We start from the raw sequence: 16,100 nt of genomic DNA, 5'->3' as shown, positions 1-16,100 counted from the left end.
CTCGGGGACTCGGGAAGGGGTGTGCTGGGGAGATGTGTTTGAGTGTTTTTCAGTGCATACCGATTTATTTTTAGCTTCCAGAGAAGCAGGATGTGCAAAGTGGGTTGTATCAGCCCGGGAGGGGCAGGAGGTCTCCCTGTCCGCAGGAAATGCACAAGTTTCTTGCTGCAGATGCTTGCTTTAAGCCCAGAGAAAGAAAGCCTTTTGGCTCTCTGAAGACCTCCCCGCCAGGGCCACTTTCTTCCTGAGGGTCTGAGGCTGCAGGTCAGGCCGGTCAAGCGTGCCTCTGTTGTTAAACGCTGGACCCAAATGCTGGTACGCGTTCTGTTCGCAGGGCAACTGGTGTGAAACACAGACGTAGGGCTGCCAAGGTCTCGCTTGCTGAGAAGGAAACCACACAAGCTTGCTCAAAGTTTTCCCGGCTTTGTCTGACTTGAAAATAACAGACTTAAGCAGCTGTATTACCAAGAGCAGGATTCTCGGTCTAGGCTTCTCAGACCTAACTGGCAATGCCTGTGGGTCTTTACCTCGGCCCTGGAGACGCCTGTGTTTGAGGGTCAAATGCAGGACGCAGGGGCGGCAATGGAGGAGGGGGTGGTGTGATGGGAGTGTGGGCGTATGGGAGGGGAACCATTGGGAGCTGAGTACAGATCTGGGGAGGGGCTTCCGTCAGAGGAGGAGGCTCGAGAAGCTGAAACCCAAGTGTTCTGGTGCCCCAGCTAGACCCCTGGAAATTGCCCCGGAGTCTCCCCCGTTTCAGCTAGTCAGCAGCAGTCCTGAGGACCCGCTCTCTGTAAGTGTGCCAGGTGAATGGGCTGTGAGGAGCATGGGCTGTGCCGCCAAACTGCAGGCTCTGAGTTCTGGCTGGGACACGAGTAGCTCCCAGACCCTGGGCTCCTTCTCTGTGTTTCCTGATCTGTGGCATGAGGTTGATAAGAGGTAGCGGACCTATCTCTGGTTCGTTGGGCAGATAAAATGAATTAATACACGGAAAGCACTTCACACAGTGCTTTGTCATTAGTAAGTGCGGCACAAATGTGAGCTCTCGTCGTTTGTTGTTGTTGTTATGCCCCCTTTTCCCTTTTCCTGCTGCCACTGATTTAGTTGACGACCTTATCTCTTGCCTGAATTGCTCCAGTGGCCTTCACACCAGCTCCTTGCTCTGCATCAGGACGCGCCTGCCCCAGTCCATTCTCCGAACTGCAACTAGAATGCTCGTTTTGAAAGCAAAAATCTGACTCCAGGCATTCTGCTTAATTTCCTTCAGAGGTTTTCTGTGGCTTTCGGGGTAGAGTTCGGGCTCCAGGGAATTTCATGACCTCACTCTTGTTTCCTCACCAGCCTCATCTCCCAAGCCTCTCCTCGTGTAGCTTCAGCTCAGCACTGAGCTGGGCTCACCCTTCCTCGTCTGGGCAACTCCTGTGAATTTTTCCCTACTGCCTACCAGCAGACCTCTTGCCCCCACCCCCACGTTCCCAGCTAATTGTGCTGCCCTTGCTTGGCGCCCTGCATCATCATCTACGCATCAATCAGTCTTCCCTACCTGCAGGTGCCTTGCGGGGTGGATTGTGGGCCTCAGAAAATGTTTGTTGAATGAATAAATAAATGCAGGTCAAACAAAGTTTAATTCTTCTCACTAAAGCCAGAAGCAAACATGGAGAATAATAGAAAGACAAAACCAATCTTTAGTACTGTACAATAAAAAACATTGGGAAATAACTAAGGAATCAGATGTTGGTCAAAAGCAGTGGGGCATGCTATCTTGTCACCATTTCAGAGGTATTTGTTTAAATTATAAAGGGTCAGACTAATAATGGAGAGATGTAGTGATTTGAACTCTTCCCTTTACTCGTAAAAAGGTGTGGGATCTCACATTTGGCTGTGACGGATAGAGGTCTAGCGCTTTGAAGAGGTCGTGCAGTGAATTTGGTTCTGGAGGCAGAGGTGAATGTTACCACATGCATGGACTTTGTAGCTCTTCCTGGGATTGTGGCTTCCCCTGGAGTGTGGATTTCCGCTCGATTTGGGATTGGTATGAAGAGAGCAGAGTTCTTCTGTTACATTTCAGGTGATTCAGTATGTTCTGTGGGTGCATTTCTGACTGAGGCAGCATTTCCAAGCGTTCCATTACCGGGTTCCCGGGATCCATGCAGAGGGAGCTAAGGTGGTTCCCAGTTCTCTGGAACAGCCTGAGTCTAATTTCTAGGCTCCAGAACGGGCGTGGGGGTGGGTGGGGGGTGGGGGGGGTTGTATAGCTGAGGAATCAAGAATGCTTGTTTACATTTTTAAAGGGCCGTAAACAAAACAAATCAAAATACAGAGAAGAATATGCAACAGAGACCATGCCTAAAATAATTACTACCTAGTGGTTTATAGAAAAACGTTGTCAACTGCTGTTCTGGAGCTGAGACCCTAGGTTTCATTTCTCATATCATCTTTGATTGATTGATAGTGGCTGCCTAGAGACCCGGGCTGAATAGGAATCCAAGGCTGAATCCAGGCTCGGCAGGAAAGAGTGCTGTGGTCAATTAGTGGTGTCTGTTGGGGTGTGGGATTAGAAAGTGGTGGCATATAATCTTTGTCCTTACCACCCCTCTATCTGTGTCATCGTGAAAGAGAGTATCATTGAAGGATAATGAAGGCAGATGTCAGGGACAGAGCACGCCAATTTAAAAAGTCATCCTTAGGGGCGCCTGGGTGGCTCAGCCGGTTAAGCTTCCTACTTCAGCTCAGGTCACGATCTCACGGTCCGTGAGTTCGAGCCCCGCATCGGGCTCTGGGCTGATGGCTCAGAGCCTGGAGCCTGCTTCCCATTCTGTGTCTCCCTCTCTCTCTGCCCCTCCCCTGTTCATGCTCTGTCTCTCTCTGTCTCAAAAATAAATAAACGTTAAAAAAAATTTTTTTAAATTCATCCTTAGAAGAAGCCAGGAAATTTCTACCATTACCATAAACTATCACTATAGTTAATATTAGTAGCTTCCATTTATCAAGTGTGTACTATGTATGTACATGAGGATCCCATTTAAACTTTGTAATAATTTTTCAGGAGATACTTATTTTAATTAGGACTCAATTCTGTTGCAAGTGTCAAACAACTTAAAAAAAAAAAAAAAAAAAAGGAACGTTATTTTGTCTCTTATAACTCTTCAGTCCAGAGAAATATACTTCAGGTATGGCTTAATCCAGGGTTTAAGCATCATTATCAGGACCTGGTGTCTCTCTCTCCATTTCTTGATTTGTTTTTTGAAGTTGGCACCATTTTTAGGCTCCATTTAAACCATTGTGGGCTTAAATCCAGCTAGGAAGTGAGAGCCTCTATTCCAAGCATCGCTTGCAATGACTAGCTGTGACTTTATTGGCTTTGATAGGATCCAGTGCTTCTTCCTGTGGCTGGAGGGCCATTTACTAGTAGAGCTTGGGCTTGGTCACAGGTTTTATCTTTGAGCCATAGGCTAAGGAGTAGGAGCGGGGTCATTTTCCAGAAGAACGTTGTTAGAATACGTTGTTATACTGTCACCAGAAGATGGGCCAATGGATGTTGGATTGCAAAGCAACAGATGTCCACTATAGTGCTGTTAGTATCCCCCTTTCATAGATGAGGGAAACAAGTTTAGGGACACTCAGTAACTTGCACAAGGACACATGGCTAGTAAACAGTTGAGTTCTGACTTGCAACCCACAATTTCTACACTTAGTATAATTATTCTACCCTTAGTAGAATTGTTTGTGAACAGAACAATTTTTTTTTAAGTAGGTTCCATGTCCAACGTGGGGCTTGAACTCACGACCCTGAGGTTGAGAGTCTCATGCTCCACTGACTGAGCCAGCCAGGCGTTCCATTAATGGAACAATTTGAAGTGAGTTTAGTAAAAAGCTCTGACCTCTTATTTCTGAAAATATAGCTAACTAACTTCAAGAAATGTTAGGTATTGGCTGGCTGGCTAGAAGATAGGAGGAAAAGGAAGACATACACTACTTTGGCTGGATTTTTACTCACATTTTCAACCAATATCTTTTGGCAGTTTCCACATGTTCAACACTGTGTTAAGTACCAGTGATATGTGATGAATAAGATCTAGTCTCCTACCTTTAAGGAGTTCAGATTTCAACATGAAATTGCAAGACGTCATTAGGGGACAGACTCATTGGAAGGAGGACCATGTGGGAGGAGGTGCAGGAGCAGAGCCCCCTTGGTGGGGACAGTGACCTTCCAGTGTGTTTTGCTGACATGTCCCCAGTACAGTGTCTTGTGTGATAGGCAAGCGATAAGCATTTCTTGAATGTTATTTTTTTTATTGTGGTTAAATATAAATAACACAACATTTACCATTTCAACCATTTTTAAGTGTAAAGTTCTGTGGCATCAAGTACATTCATATTCTTGTGCAACTGTCACCACCGTTCATCTCCAGAACTTTTTCATCTTTCCAAACTGAAACTCTAAACCCATTATATAAAAACTCGCCCCGCCCCCAACTCTCCCTCCAGCCCCTGGCAACCACCATTCATTCTTTCTGTCTATATGCATTTGACGACCTTAGGTGCCTTATGTTAAGTGGAATCGTACAGTATTTGTCATTTTGTGACTGGTTTATGTCACTTAGCATAATGTCTTGGAGGCTCATCCATGTCGTATCATGTGTCCAAATTTCTTTCCTTTTTAGGGCTGCATAATACTCCACTGTATGGATAGACCACATTTTATTGATCCATTCATTTGTCAGTGGGCACTTGGGTGACTTCCACCTTTTGGCTATTGTGAATAATGTGGCTATGAACATGGATGTGTAAAATATCTGTTTGAGTCCCTGCTTTCAATTCTTTTGCGTCTGGGCCCAGAAGTGGAATTGCTGTATCATATGATTTTTCGAGGAACTGCCATACTGTTTTCGACGGCAGCTACCATTTTACATGCCCACCAGCAGTCTACACAGGTTCCAATCCCTCCACTTCCTTGCCAACACTTGCTGTTTTCGGTATTTTAAAAAATATGTAATAGCCGTCCTAGTGGGTGTGAAATGTTTAGTATAGTATTAAAAGTAGGTTGGGATCAAATTGTGAGGGACGGTAGCAGAATCTGAATTTCATTTGGAGGAGCTATTGAGTATTTGTGGCAAGAGCATGATCACTTTCCCACATTAAAGAGAGAGTGAAGAGAAGAAAGACAACAGAAGAGTTAGGGGGTTATTTTAATTATTCAGATGAAAGAGAACCTAATAGTTTTCTCCACATTTATACAACTGTGGATATTACATTTATTGCCACACTAAATGGTATTGGACTTGGGGAGGAAAGGTAAATGTGGCACCGAGATATCTCATGACCAAAGATGCCACAGACAAGTTAAGTTGACTGATGTTGCTAATAATGACAGTAATGATTCCAAATGCCTTTATGCACTTTCTGTGAACATGGCAGTGTTCTAAACATTAATTAATTAATTGACTCTGATAAATCCTTTCAACGGTTTATCAACCAGGGTCCCCTAAGGAGGCAGATGACATACTCAAAGGGTATAACTGAAGAAAGTTTAATGAAGGGACTATTTACAAAGATGTGGGCAGGGTTTTTTCTTTTTTAATGTTTATTTATTTTTGAGAGACACAGAGAGAGAGAGACAGAGCATGAGTGTGGGAGGGGCAGAGAGAGGGAGACCCAGAATCAGAAGCAGGCTCCAGGCTCTGAGCTGTCAGCACAGAGTCCGATGCGGGGCTTGACCTCACAAACTGTGAGATCGTGACCTGAGCAAAAGTCAGACACTTAACTGACTGAGCCACCCAGGCGCCCCATAAATATGTGGGCAGGGTTAAGGGAAATCACCAGGAGTGGCCAGCAATGCATGTAAATCTTTACTACCCCAGCCCTGAAAAGGGGATGTGAGAGAGAGGTTTCTGGAATTACTCTTCAGTAGAGGAATATAGCTACACTCAAACTGTGGCCTGATGTGGAGGCATCCAGATGAGGGTCCCCAACCACTCTTTTCTCCCTCTCTGATTTCTGCTGGTGCCTCTCAACTGCCTGTCAACCTAACCAGAAGCCAGAGGACAAGAAAACTTGATGTAAGGACTACCTTGTATCTAGAAATCAGCCTCCTAGGGCTGAGAGTGGAGTGAGGCTGGATCTGGAGAGGAAAACAGAGAGGATCCAGCAGGAAGGAACGCTGCTATGATGATCCTTATTTCACAGGTGAGGGAACTGAAGCATCAAGAGGTTGAATGACCTACCCAAGGTCACTAATAACTAATGGGGCTGGGATTCAAACCCAGGGAATATTTCCACTATACATCCAGTCAGATCTGGAATGTTAGGTTTCCCCCAGACCTGTGTGTTTAGATTCTTTGGGAATAATCTGATTTGTACAAACTTAGCTTGGCTCTCAAAATGTAGAGGAAGTGACTGCTCAGAATTTCCCCCTTTCCCCCCCTAAATAACAACACGTATTTCATATGTGTCATAACTGAATGATTGTTTTGAGATTAAAAAAATATTTTCTGGGACGCCTGGGTGGCTCAATTGGTTAAGCATGCGACTTCAGCTCAGGTCATGATTTTGTGGTCTGTGGGCTTGAGCCCTGCATCGGGCTCTGTGCTGACAGCTCAGAGCCTGGGGCCCGCTTCAGATTCTGTGGCTCCCCCTCTCTCTGCCCCTCCCCTGCTTGCACTCTGCCTCTATCTCTCTCAAAAATAAATAAAGCATTAAAAAATTAAAAAATATCTTTTCTATGTAATTGGTGGGGATAACAATAAGTCCTTGAAACCCGTGTGAGAAAGATATGTTTGTTTTGTTTTGCTTTTAGCGAAAAGCTCCAAAGGAGTTGACAGTGTAACCTGGCCTCTTAAACATTAATGAGACCTCGGGCTGCGTTATAGAAGAGTTTCCAGTACCAGGGAGATGGTATTTCCCTCTGTGCTATCCTGGCAGGAGTGAATGGAGAAAGAAAGCAATGTCTAGTGTGGGGTCACTAGTGGGCCCACCTCCCCCAAGGCATGACTAAAGAGCTTTCTAGCCAGAAAAAGCTCTGTGCTTTTTTAAAATTTTTTTATTTTTTATTCTGGGCTCAGAAGTAGGCTCCCTGTGCAAACAAAATGGGCTGCATTGGAAGGCCTCATATTTTCCATTCCCGGAGGTTGTGAGGCTGAGGCCATAGGTGAGAGATGTGGCTGAGGGCTTATGTTAGTTTCCTGTGGCCTCTGTAACAAATTACCACAAACTGGGTGGCTTAAAATAACAGAAATGTTTGTTCTCACCGTTCTGGAGGCCAGAAGTCCAAAATCAAGGTATTAGCACGGCTGAGCCTCCAGAGGCTTTGGGGGAGAAGTCTTTGCTCGCCCATGCCAGGGGCTGGTGGCTGGATTCTGTCATGATGTCCCTAGATTTGATTTACTGCTTGGGTTCTAGGTTCCTTGACACAGTAGGGGTTTTGTAAACACTTTTGATCTACTGAAATTTTTTTGTAACTTTAAACCACCAAACAAACAAGACAGCTAAAAATCTACCAAAGAGGCTATCAAAAACCAGTCTGACCCCTGCCTCAGATGGAAGTTTCCTTGCTTTGCTTTGCCCAGTGGCCTTCGAGGAAACGAATGGGAGAGAGACACTGACCCTGTTCTGGCTTCTCACCTGAGGCCTTCCCAGATGCTTTCAAAATGATGCTCGGAGGAAGGCTGAGGATTTTGGCGTCTTTCAGGAAATGGAAACAGAAGCAGTATAGGCTCTAGTTTCTAGGCTTTCGGAAAGCATCAGTTTAGAAATATAGTTTGTAAGTTTTGCTGACCCATCAATGAACCTTCTATGTGTGGGTTTTCAATACGTTGTCTCAAACTGGGGCTTATGTATACCAGGAAAACAAGGCAAGGTCAAGGGTAGCTTTGGCAATTACCTGGCTAATTTGAAGACTATATCCCATCAAGTGGGGTACATCAAGAGTCTACCCCAGGGCATAAATTATTCTGCTTATTTGTCTGCATTGATCACATTAACTGAATAAAGAGCCAAAATCCATTCCCTCCGTGCTGTGGAGAGGCCCTTGTTAAGTTCCGTTTCTCTCCAGGGGGCAGCTTACTTGGGTTTCTCAGCCACTTTGCAGTTTGACTTCAAAAGAGAAAGAAGAAAGAAAAAAAAGGTAAAATGTTCCCTCATTTTATTGTGTTATATATTCTGCTGTATCATTGTGACTCTGGTTAATATTAACTTTGGGTCTGTCTGCTTTGAATAATTATACCTGGAGTCTTGTGATACTTATAGAATTTAGTCTTACCAGCTGAGGAAAATGGTTTGCCTTTCCCGAAGACCAGCTGCATAATCTGTGGGGCCCTGGTTTAAAGATTATCAAGAATTTCAAAATGGTGTCAGCAGAGCATTAGACCAAGTGTGGGGCCCTTCCAAGCAGGGGGCCTAGTGTAACTAACTACCTAGGGCACTTGCCCATGAACTGGCACCAGCCTCACACATATGCCGAGCTAGACCCCTTCTTACTAATATAGCACCTCACATGCTCCTGCAAAGGTCAGTAAACTGACCAGGCCAGTTTACTCTGCCTCAGTGGGAACACACTCTTATGTAGGAACAAGGACATGGCAAGCAGGCTGGATATCCCTTAAAAAAAATTTTTTTTAATGTTTATTTATTCTTGAGAGAGCGAGCAAGCAGGGGAGGGACAGAGAGAGAGGGAGACACAGAATCCAAAGCAGGCTCTAGGCCCTGAGCTGTCAGCAAAGAACCCAATGCAGGGCTTGAACTCAGTAACTGTGAGATCATGACCTGAGCCGAAGTCGGATGCTTAACCGACTGAACCACCCAGGCGCCCCAGGGTGGACATCTCTTGTTGGCTCTTTCTTCCATGTCCTCTTTCCTCCTGTATCCACCTGCTCTGTGCCCTGAGATGCATCAAGGGCAATCTTTGTCTTTGATTTCTGGTATAATTTGGCCAATGGTGGATCCAGCCCACCCCTGGGAGAGTGGGAGGAGAGTGGGGGAGGGTGCGTTCCCTCCTGCTGGGTTGCATACTGCAGGTTGGTTTCTTCTGTATGCTGAAGGCCAAGGCTCATGCCAGGGGTCTTCTCCATCCAGCCTCCATCTTTGGAATTCCTTTATCCCCCACCCCCAGTCATGCACTCAGGCGTAGGGATGGTAATGACTTCCTGCTATTGCCAGCCTTCCCTGCTTTTCTACACCCTTCATTACACTTTTCTCAGTAGTCTCTCCAATAGGACTCTTCAGTAGGATTAAAAAGCACCCCCTGTTTCCTACCTGGGCCTCAGCTGGTTCAGCAGCCCTCTGCCAGGGTTGGGCCATACCTTGCAGTGCTACAGAGCAGAAGGAGAAGCTGATGGCTCTGGTAACTGACTTTTGCGCCAACTCGTGGTAAGCTTGGGCCAGCAGGAAGCCATATGTCCGCATTCACAGTGGCAGGGAGCACACACTTCGGAGTCAGGCATTTGAATTCTCAGGTCATACTTGGGACGAGTCCTATAAAAATGAGCATAATGCTAGTTCTTCACTTCTAGGGTTGTTTTGAGCATGGAGTGAGATCACCAGGCATGATGCCTGGTATACAGTAAGTGCTCTGGAAGCATGGGTGTTTTTACACAGTTTCTATGGAGTGTCTCACCGGAGGGGATACGCTGTCTATACTCTGTCTCTGATCAGAACTGCAGCACTTACTGCCTGGATTACACCGATGATTATCAACTTTTCACTGCTTCATTGTTGTTTTGGGTATTACTTCTGTCTTCTCCATTAGGTTGTAGTAATCTGGGAGTTAGGGATTTTATCTCATGCAATTTTTTTGAACTGATCTAAGTTCTCAACCTGGTAGCCAGCACATTGTTAATTGGTCAAGAAATATGTCTTGGTTAAATATAAGGCCATATAGTTTATTATTTCAAAGGAAGCCTTTGAAAGTGGGGGAGGAGCACTTTTTAATAATTACACCAAAACAAGAGGGACAAGCAGGGGCGGTTTTAGGCAAACCGGGCCACAGAGGCCCTCTAGTTAAGTGAGACTTAAGATAGTTTTCCAAATGTTGTTTTAAAATTTGCCAGCCGACACTCTTTTGTATTAGTCTGCTTTTGGTTTATGAGATAAAAACATGAGTTTTAAAAAACATAGGAAAGGTATGTTTAACGTTCCTAATAGATTTTTGGGCCAAATTTGAGGCAATGAGTTAGGATTTCTTCCTCTCCTCCTCCTCCTCCTCCTCCTCCTCCTCCTCCTCCTCCTTCTCCTCCTCCTCCTCCTTCTCCTCCTCCTCCTCCTTCTCCTCCTCCTCCTTCTCCTCCTCCTCCTCCTTCTCCTCCTCCTTCTCCTCCTCCTCCTCCTCCTCCTCCTCCTCCTTCTCCTCCTCCTTCTCCTCCTCCTCCTCCTCCTCCTTCTCCTCCTCCTCCTCCTCCTCCTTCTCCTCCTCCTCCTCCTCCTCCTTCTCCTCCTCCTTCTCCTCCTCCTCCTCCTCCTCCTCCTCCTTCTCCTCCTCCTCCTCCTTCTCCTCCTCCTCCTCCTTCTCCTCCTCCTCCTTCTCCTCCTCCTCCTCCTCCTCCTCCTCCTCCTTCTTCTCCTCCTCCTCCTTCTCCTCCTCCTTCTCCTCCTCCTCCTCCTCCTCCTTCTCCTCCTCCTTCTCCTCCTCCTCCTTCTCCTCCTCCTCCTCCTTCTCCTCCTCCTCCTCCTCCTCCTCCTCCTCCTCCTCCTCCTTCTCCTCCTCCTTCTCCTCCTCCTTCTCCTCCTCCTTCTCCTCCTCCTCCTCCTCCTCCTCCTCCTCCTCCTCCTCCTCCTTCTCCTCCTCCTCCTCCTCCTCCTCCTTCTCCTCCTCCTCCTCCTCCTCCTCCTCCTCCTCCTCCTCCTCCTTCTCCTCCTCCTTCTCCTTCTCCTCCTCCTTCTCCTCCTCCTCCTCCTTCTCCTCCTCCTCCTCCTTCTCCTCCTCCTCCTCCTCCTCCTCCTCCTCCTCCTTCTTCTCCTCCTCCTCCTTCTCCTCCTTCTCCTCCTCCTTCTCCTCCTCCTCCTCCTTCTCCTCCTCCTTCTCCTCCTCCTTCTCCTCCTCCTCCTCCTCCTCCTCCTCCTCCTCCTCCTCCTCCTCCTTCTCCTCCTCCTTCTCCTCCTCCTTCTCCTCCTCCTTCTCCTCCTCCTTCTCCTCCTCCTCCTCCTCCTCCTCCTCCTCCTCCTCCTCCTCCTCCTTCTCCTCCTCCTCCTCCTTCTCCTCCTCCTCCTCCTCCTCCTCCTCCTTCTCCTCCTCCTCCTCCTTCTCCTCCTCCTCCTCCTCCTCCTCCTCCTCCTCCTCCTCCTCCTCCTCCTTCTCCTCCTTCTCTCCTCCTTCTCCTCCTTCTCTCCTCCTTCTCCTCCTTCTCTCCTCCTTCTCCTCCTCCTTCTCCTCCTCCTCCTCCTCCTCCTCCTCCTCCTCCCCCTCCCAACGTGGGGCTCAGACTCACAACCCTAGATAGAGCCGTGTACTCCGCTCACTGAGCCAGCCAGGCACCCCAAGGGTCCGGGCTTCTTGTACAGTTAGATACCTACCTTTGTATCTTACTATCCTACTTTACATTGGATAGCTACTTATACAACTTTCTTGTGTGCCTACCTTTTTTCTTTTTTCCATATATGGTCTAATGATTGTCCTTCTTGCAATAGTGATCATTTATGTTCAGAGATGGCAAAAATAGATGTGTATACATGTATTTTTCTGAGCATCTTTTTGTATTTCTGGTTGCCTAGGTGACATTTCCAAGAGAACGTGTGCTAATCTGCTATTATTACAGCAGAGATAAGATGGCAACTATTTTTAGTCCCTTTTATACCTCTCTTTTTCCCCACCAGCCCGTTTCATTGGTTTATTTCTCCCGTTTCCATTATTGGAAGGCCACATATAACTTCCTTCTTCCAGTTCTGATCTGGGGATTGTAGCTTTTGGAAAATTGATGTAGTAATTCAGTACCTCCTTCATTCAGAATTACTAAATCTGTGCTGATAGTCGATTCTGTTGGCTAGTTGATACCAGTTGTTTTTCTCACAGATCGTCCGAGCCAGCCTTAGGCAGGAGATATTTTTGGTAGAAGTAAAAAAGAACGTGGATGCAATCTGTAGTGCTATAGCAGAAAGCGCCTATCCACTCTGGGGCTGGATTAGCCTGGTTTCGGTCTTGGCATTGTCCGGTATTAGCTGCGTGACCTCCTGGAGCTTGTACCTTTAGGTAACAACTGGGGTGACAGTGGTGCTGCTTCCTGGGGTTGTTGTGAGGGTTGAGAAGGTTAAGTGTGTAACACATGTGAGCATGATCTCAACATCTCACATGCAGAAGTTAGGCTGCTGCTGTGGCTGTTCTTTATTAACAAAGGTGTAAGTGTACCACCTTTCAGAAAATAATGTCACGCAAGATATTGCAAATACTTGAATTTACTAAGGAGATGTATTGGAGGGATCATTATTTTCTTCACTAAATTTTGTTTTTACTAAAATCTTTTACCGGGATACCTGGGTGGCTCATTCGGGTGAGCATCTGACTGTTGGTTTCGGCTCAGGTCATGATCTCACAGTTCATGGGTTCGGGCGCTGAGTCAGGCTCTGCGCTGACAGCGTGGAGCCTGCTTGGGATTCTCTCTCCCTCTCTCTTCCTCTCTCTTCCTCTCTCTTCCTCTCTCTTCCTCTCTCTTCCTCTCTCTTCCTCCGTCTTCCTCCCTCTCTGCTCCTCCCCTGCTCGTGCGCTTGTTCTCTCTCTCAAAAAAAAAAAAAAAATCTTTCACTAAGATTTTCTTTTATAAGTCAGTGTTAATATTTGGAATATTTTCTTTCATTACTTTTTTAAAGATTTTATTTTTTAAGTAACTTTGCACCCGACGTGGAGCTCGAACTCACAACCTTGAGATCAAGCGTCACATGCTCAACTGACTGAGCCTGCCAGGATCCCCATTCTTTCATTATTTTTATGTAAAGATATATATGATACGTATCTCTGAAGTACTATGTAATAAGGGATTTGGAGCGTCTATCTGACCATTAAATGCACCTGAAGGGGAAATATTTAGCCTAACTCAGTATTAGGGAGAGGGCCTGAAATACTGCACCAGGAATCTGAGCTATTACTTTGGATTGTATGGCAAGTGTGAGAGGAGAGATGGACTTTAATCTGTTGTTATTTAAAATAATTTAATATTGGGGCACAGTCCTGGCTCAGGGTCCTATGGTTCTCACTCTTTTGCAATGTTATTCTCTTTAGGTAAATAGATTTATCATTATCACTTAGATTAATCATTTGATAAATGAGGTAGACTGCTGCATCATTGTCCTGCAGTGTGGCTTGGTGCCCTTGAGGACAGAGAAGGTGAGATGGACAGACAGACACACACACACACATACACACATTTCTTTAGACATGTGATCTCAAGTTTCTAGTAGAACATTTACAGGAAGTGCTCTTTGATAGGGTTTTGCACTGGGACTTGTCCGAAGAGAAGGTCTGGGATGTGGGAATCCTGTGATGTTAAGTTCCCACTGCCTCACCCTTTGGAAGACATGACAGTCACTTCCAAGCCAGGCCAGAGGACAAGCAGTGAGAATCAGAATGCAGTTCTGGCCTCTGAAGTGTCTTGAGAGAGCAACAGGAAGGCTGTGCCTTAGATTTTTTTGAATGCAGTCATTTAAAGTATATGTTCCCTAGACCTTGAGCACTGTTTCCTCCATACCCTCGACTTTGTCATTATAACAACAATAAGGCATTGTCATGAAATAAGATCTGCATACTTTAGAAAATTAGAAGGAAGGAAAAAATGTTACCATAACCCAAATATTCAAAGGCAAACATGGTTAATATTTGGAACATTTCTTTTCATTATTTTTATAAAGAAATATTTTTCTTAGTCACCTAGTCATATTTTTGTGTAATTTAAAAATTAATTTTCTATTTTGCCATATACCCTAAGCTGTGATATTGTGATATAATAAGAAATATATATTGGGTCCCTGTCTTCAGTTCCTGGCACAGAGCTCCTTAAAAACCCTTGGAATTTCTGAGTGATAGGGGTAAGAAGAGTATGTCCAGGGAGGGAAAAGGGGCTGGAGAGCCAGTTCAATCACCAGTGGCCTATAATTTAATCAATCGTGTCTACATAATGGAGCCTCCATAAAATACCGTATGATTTCACTCATATATGGAATTTAAGAAACCAAACAAAGGAGCAAAGGGCCAAAAAGATAGAGGGGGGCAAACCAAGAAACAGACTCTTAACTATAGAGAAAAACAGGTGGTTACCAGAGGGTAGGTGGGTGGGGAAATGGGTTAAAGAGATGATGGGGATTAAGGAGCGCACTTGTGATGAGCACTGGGTACTGTATAGAAGTGTTGAATCACTATATTATACGCTTGAATTTACTAATATTACACTACATGTTAACTAACTGGAATTTAAGTAACAACTTAAAAAAAAAAGCTTAAACAATGGGGTTCAGAGAACTTCCAGGTTGCTGTGCACATCGAGGTGCTGGTAAGGTGGCTTGCCCAGAGAAAACATGGAAGCTTTACACCCCTTCCTCCATACCTGGTTCTATGCAGCTCTTCCATCTGGCTGTTCCGGAATCATATCCTTTCACAGTAAACTGGCAATCTAGCAAGTAAATTGTTTTTCTGAGTTCTGTGAGCTATTCTTGCAAATTATTGAATCCAAGGAGGGCATCATAGGTAGCCCTGATTTATAGCCAGCTGGTCAAAAGTACAAGTATCCGAGACTTACAACTGGCATCTGAATTGGGGGGCAGTCTTGTGGGACTGAGCCCCCCAGTCTGTGGGGTCTGCGCTAACTCTGGGATTATAGGACACAGTCGGCATCTGGAGAGTTGAAGAATTTGTTGGTGTGGGGGGAAAAAAAAAAACAAAACCCCTCACACATTCGTGTCAGAGGTAAAAAATGAGAGTAAAAGAGATGGAAGTTTTTGCTTCTATGAGAATTTTATATTTTGCTATATGTTTTTTGTAGACAGTGTTTAATTGGGCATGTAATATTCCATCGAATGGATATACCTCAGTTTACTTAGCCGTCCCATTTGGTCATTTGGTCAAAATGTTAAATAGTTTTTTTGTTCTATTTTTGCACAAAATCTTTTTCTCTATATAAGATTATAGCCTATAATATATTTCCAGTGGATTTAGTAGGTTGGATGTTTGAACTTTTTTTTTTTTATGTTTATTTACTTTTGAGATAATGCGCAAGACAGAGTACACGTGGTGGAGGGGCAGACAGAGGGAGACATAGAATCTGAAGCAGGCTCCAGGCTCTGAGCTGTCAGCACAGAGCCGGCCAGATGCCAGGCTTCATCTCACAAACCGTGAGATCATGACCTGAACCGAAGTCTGACACTTAACCAACTGAGCCACTCAGGCGCCCCGGATCTTTGAACTTTTGTTAAAAACTCTTGACTCACTTTGCCATTTGCTTTCTAAATGCAAATTTGGAAAATAATTTGGAAATTTAAGCAGTTTGTGTTGTATGATTGTGTGGGTTTCATCTACTTTTCTCTTACCTTGGATATCATCACTTTGACATTTTTTTTTCTAATTTGGTCACCAAAAATACTTTATTTGCCTTTATATTTCTTCGATTACTAGTGAGGCTGAACATTTCTTTTTCATATTGTATACTAGCTGCATTTCTTCTTTTCCTAATTTTCTGTTACATATTCTTTGCCTTTAGATGTTTTTCTCATCAGTTACAATTTTTTTTTTTTTTTTCAAATTACAATTCAGGACAAAGACACACAAAGGAAGGGCTTTCCTGGCTGGCCTTTACTCCCATGCCTCCCTGGTAGCCAGTGTTAAAGGCCTGAGTTGTGTCTCCTCCCCTTTCTCCTTGTTGGAGCATATAAATACAGTCTTCTTAAAATACAAAAGGGGCTCATTTTTTATTACCAAAACAGTCATAGTATACAAATTTTTCTGTAAACTTGCTTTGTTGTTCCCTTAAAACATATGGGCATAAGATCCTTAATAATATGTAATAAAATATCTTCAGACACATTTGCTATGATTATTTCCCCAGTGTATTTATTGCTTGCCCATTGATTATAGTTTTTCTGTTGTTAAGTGGGTAAATGTTTCACCATAATTTCTTCCATTGATAGGACAGCCT

General features: G+C 44.8%; 1 protein-coding gene across 3 annotated transcripts in view; it reads left to right on the top strand.

The window, feature by feature from the left end:
• Positions 1-673: 673 nt before the first annotated feature.
• Positions 674-16,100, top strand: part of NCALD (neurocalcin delta) — a 396,530-nt gene continuing 381,103 nt past the window's right edge. For all 3 annotated transcript variants that reach the window (XM_078441760.2, XM_078441758.2, XM_078441759.2), the window contains exon 1: positions 674-793. The gene's annotated coding sequence lies outside the window, so the exon portion shown is untranslated. The remainder of the gene's footprint in view (positions 794-16,100) is intronic.

The sequence above is a fragment of the Panthera onca genome, chromosome F2, assembly GCF_046562875.1.
Source record: "Panthera onca isolate mPanOnc1 chromosome F2, mPanOnc1 haplotype 2, whole genome shotgun sequence".
NCBI classification, from domain to species: domain Eukaryota; kingdom Metazoa; phylum Chordata; class Mammalia; order Carnivora; family Felidae; genus Panthera; species Panthera onca.
This window is presented reverse-complemented; position numbering and strand designations above follow the sequence as displayed.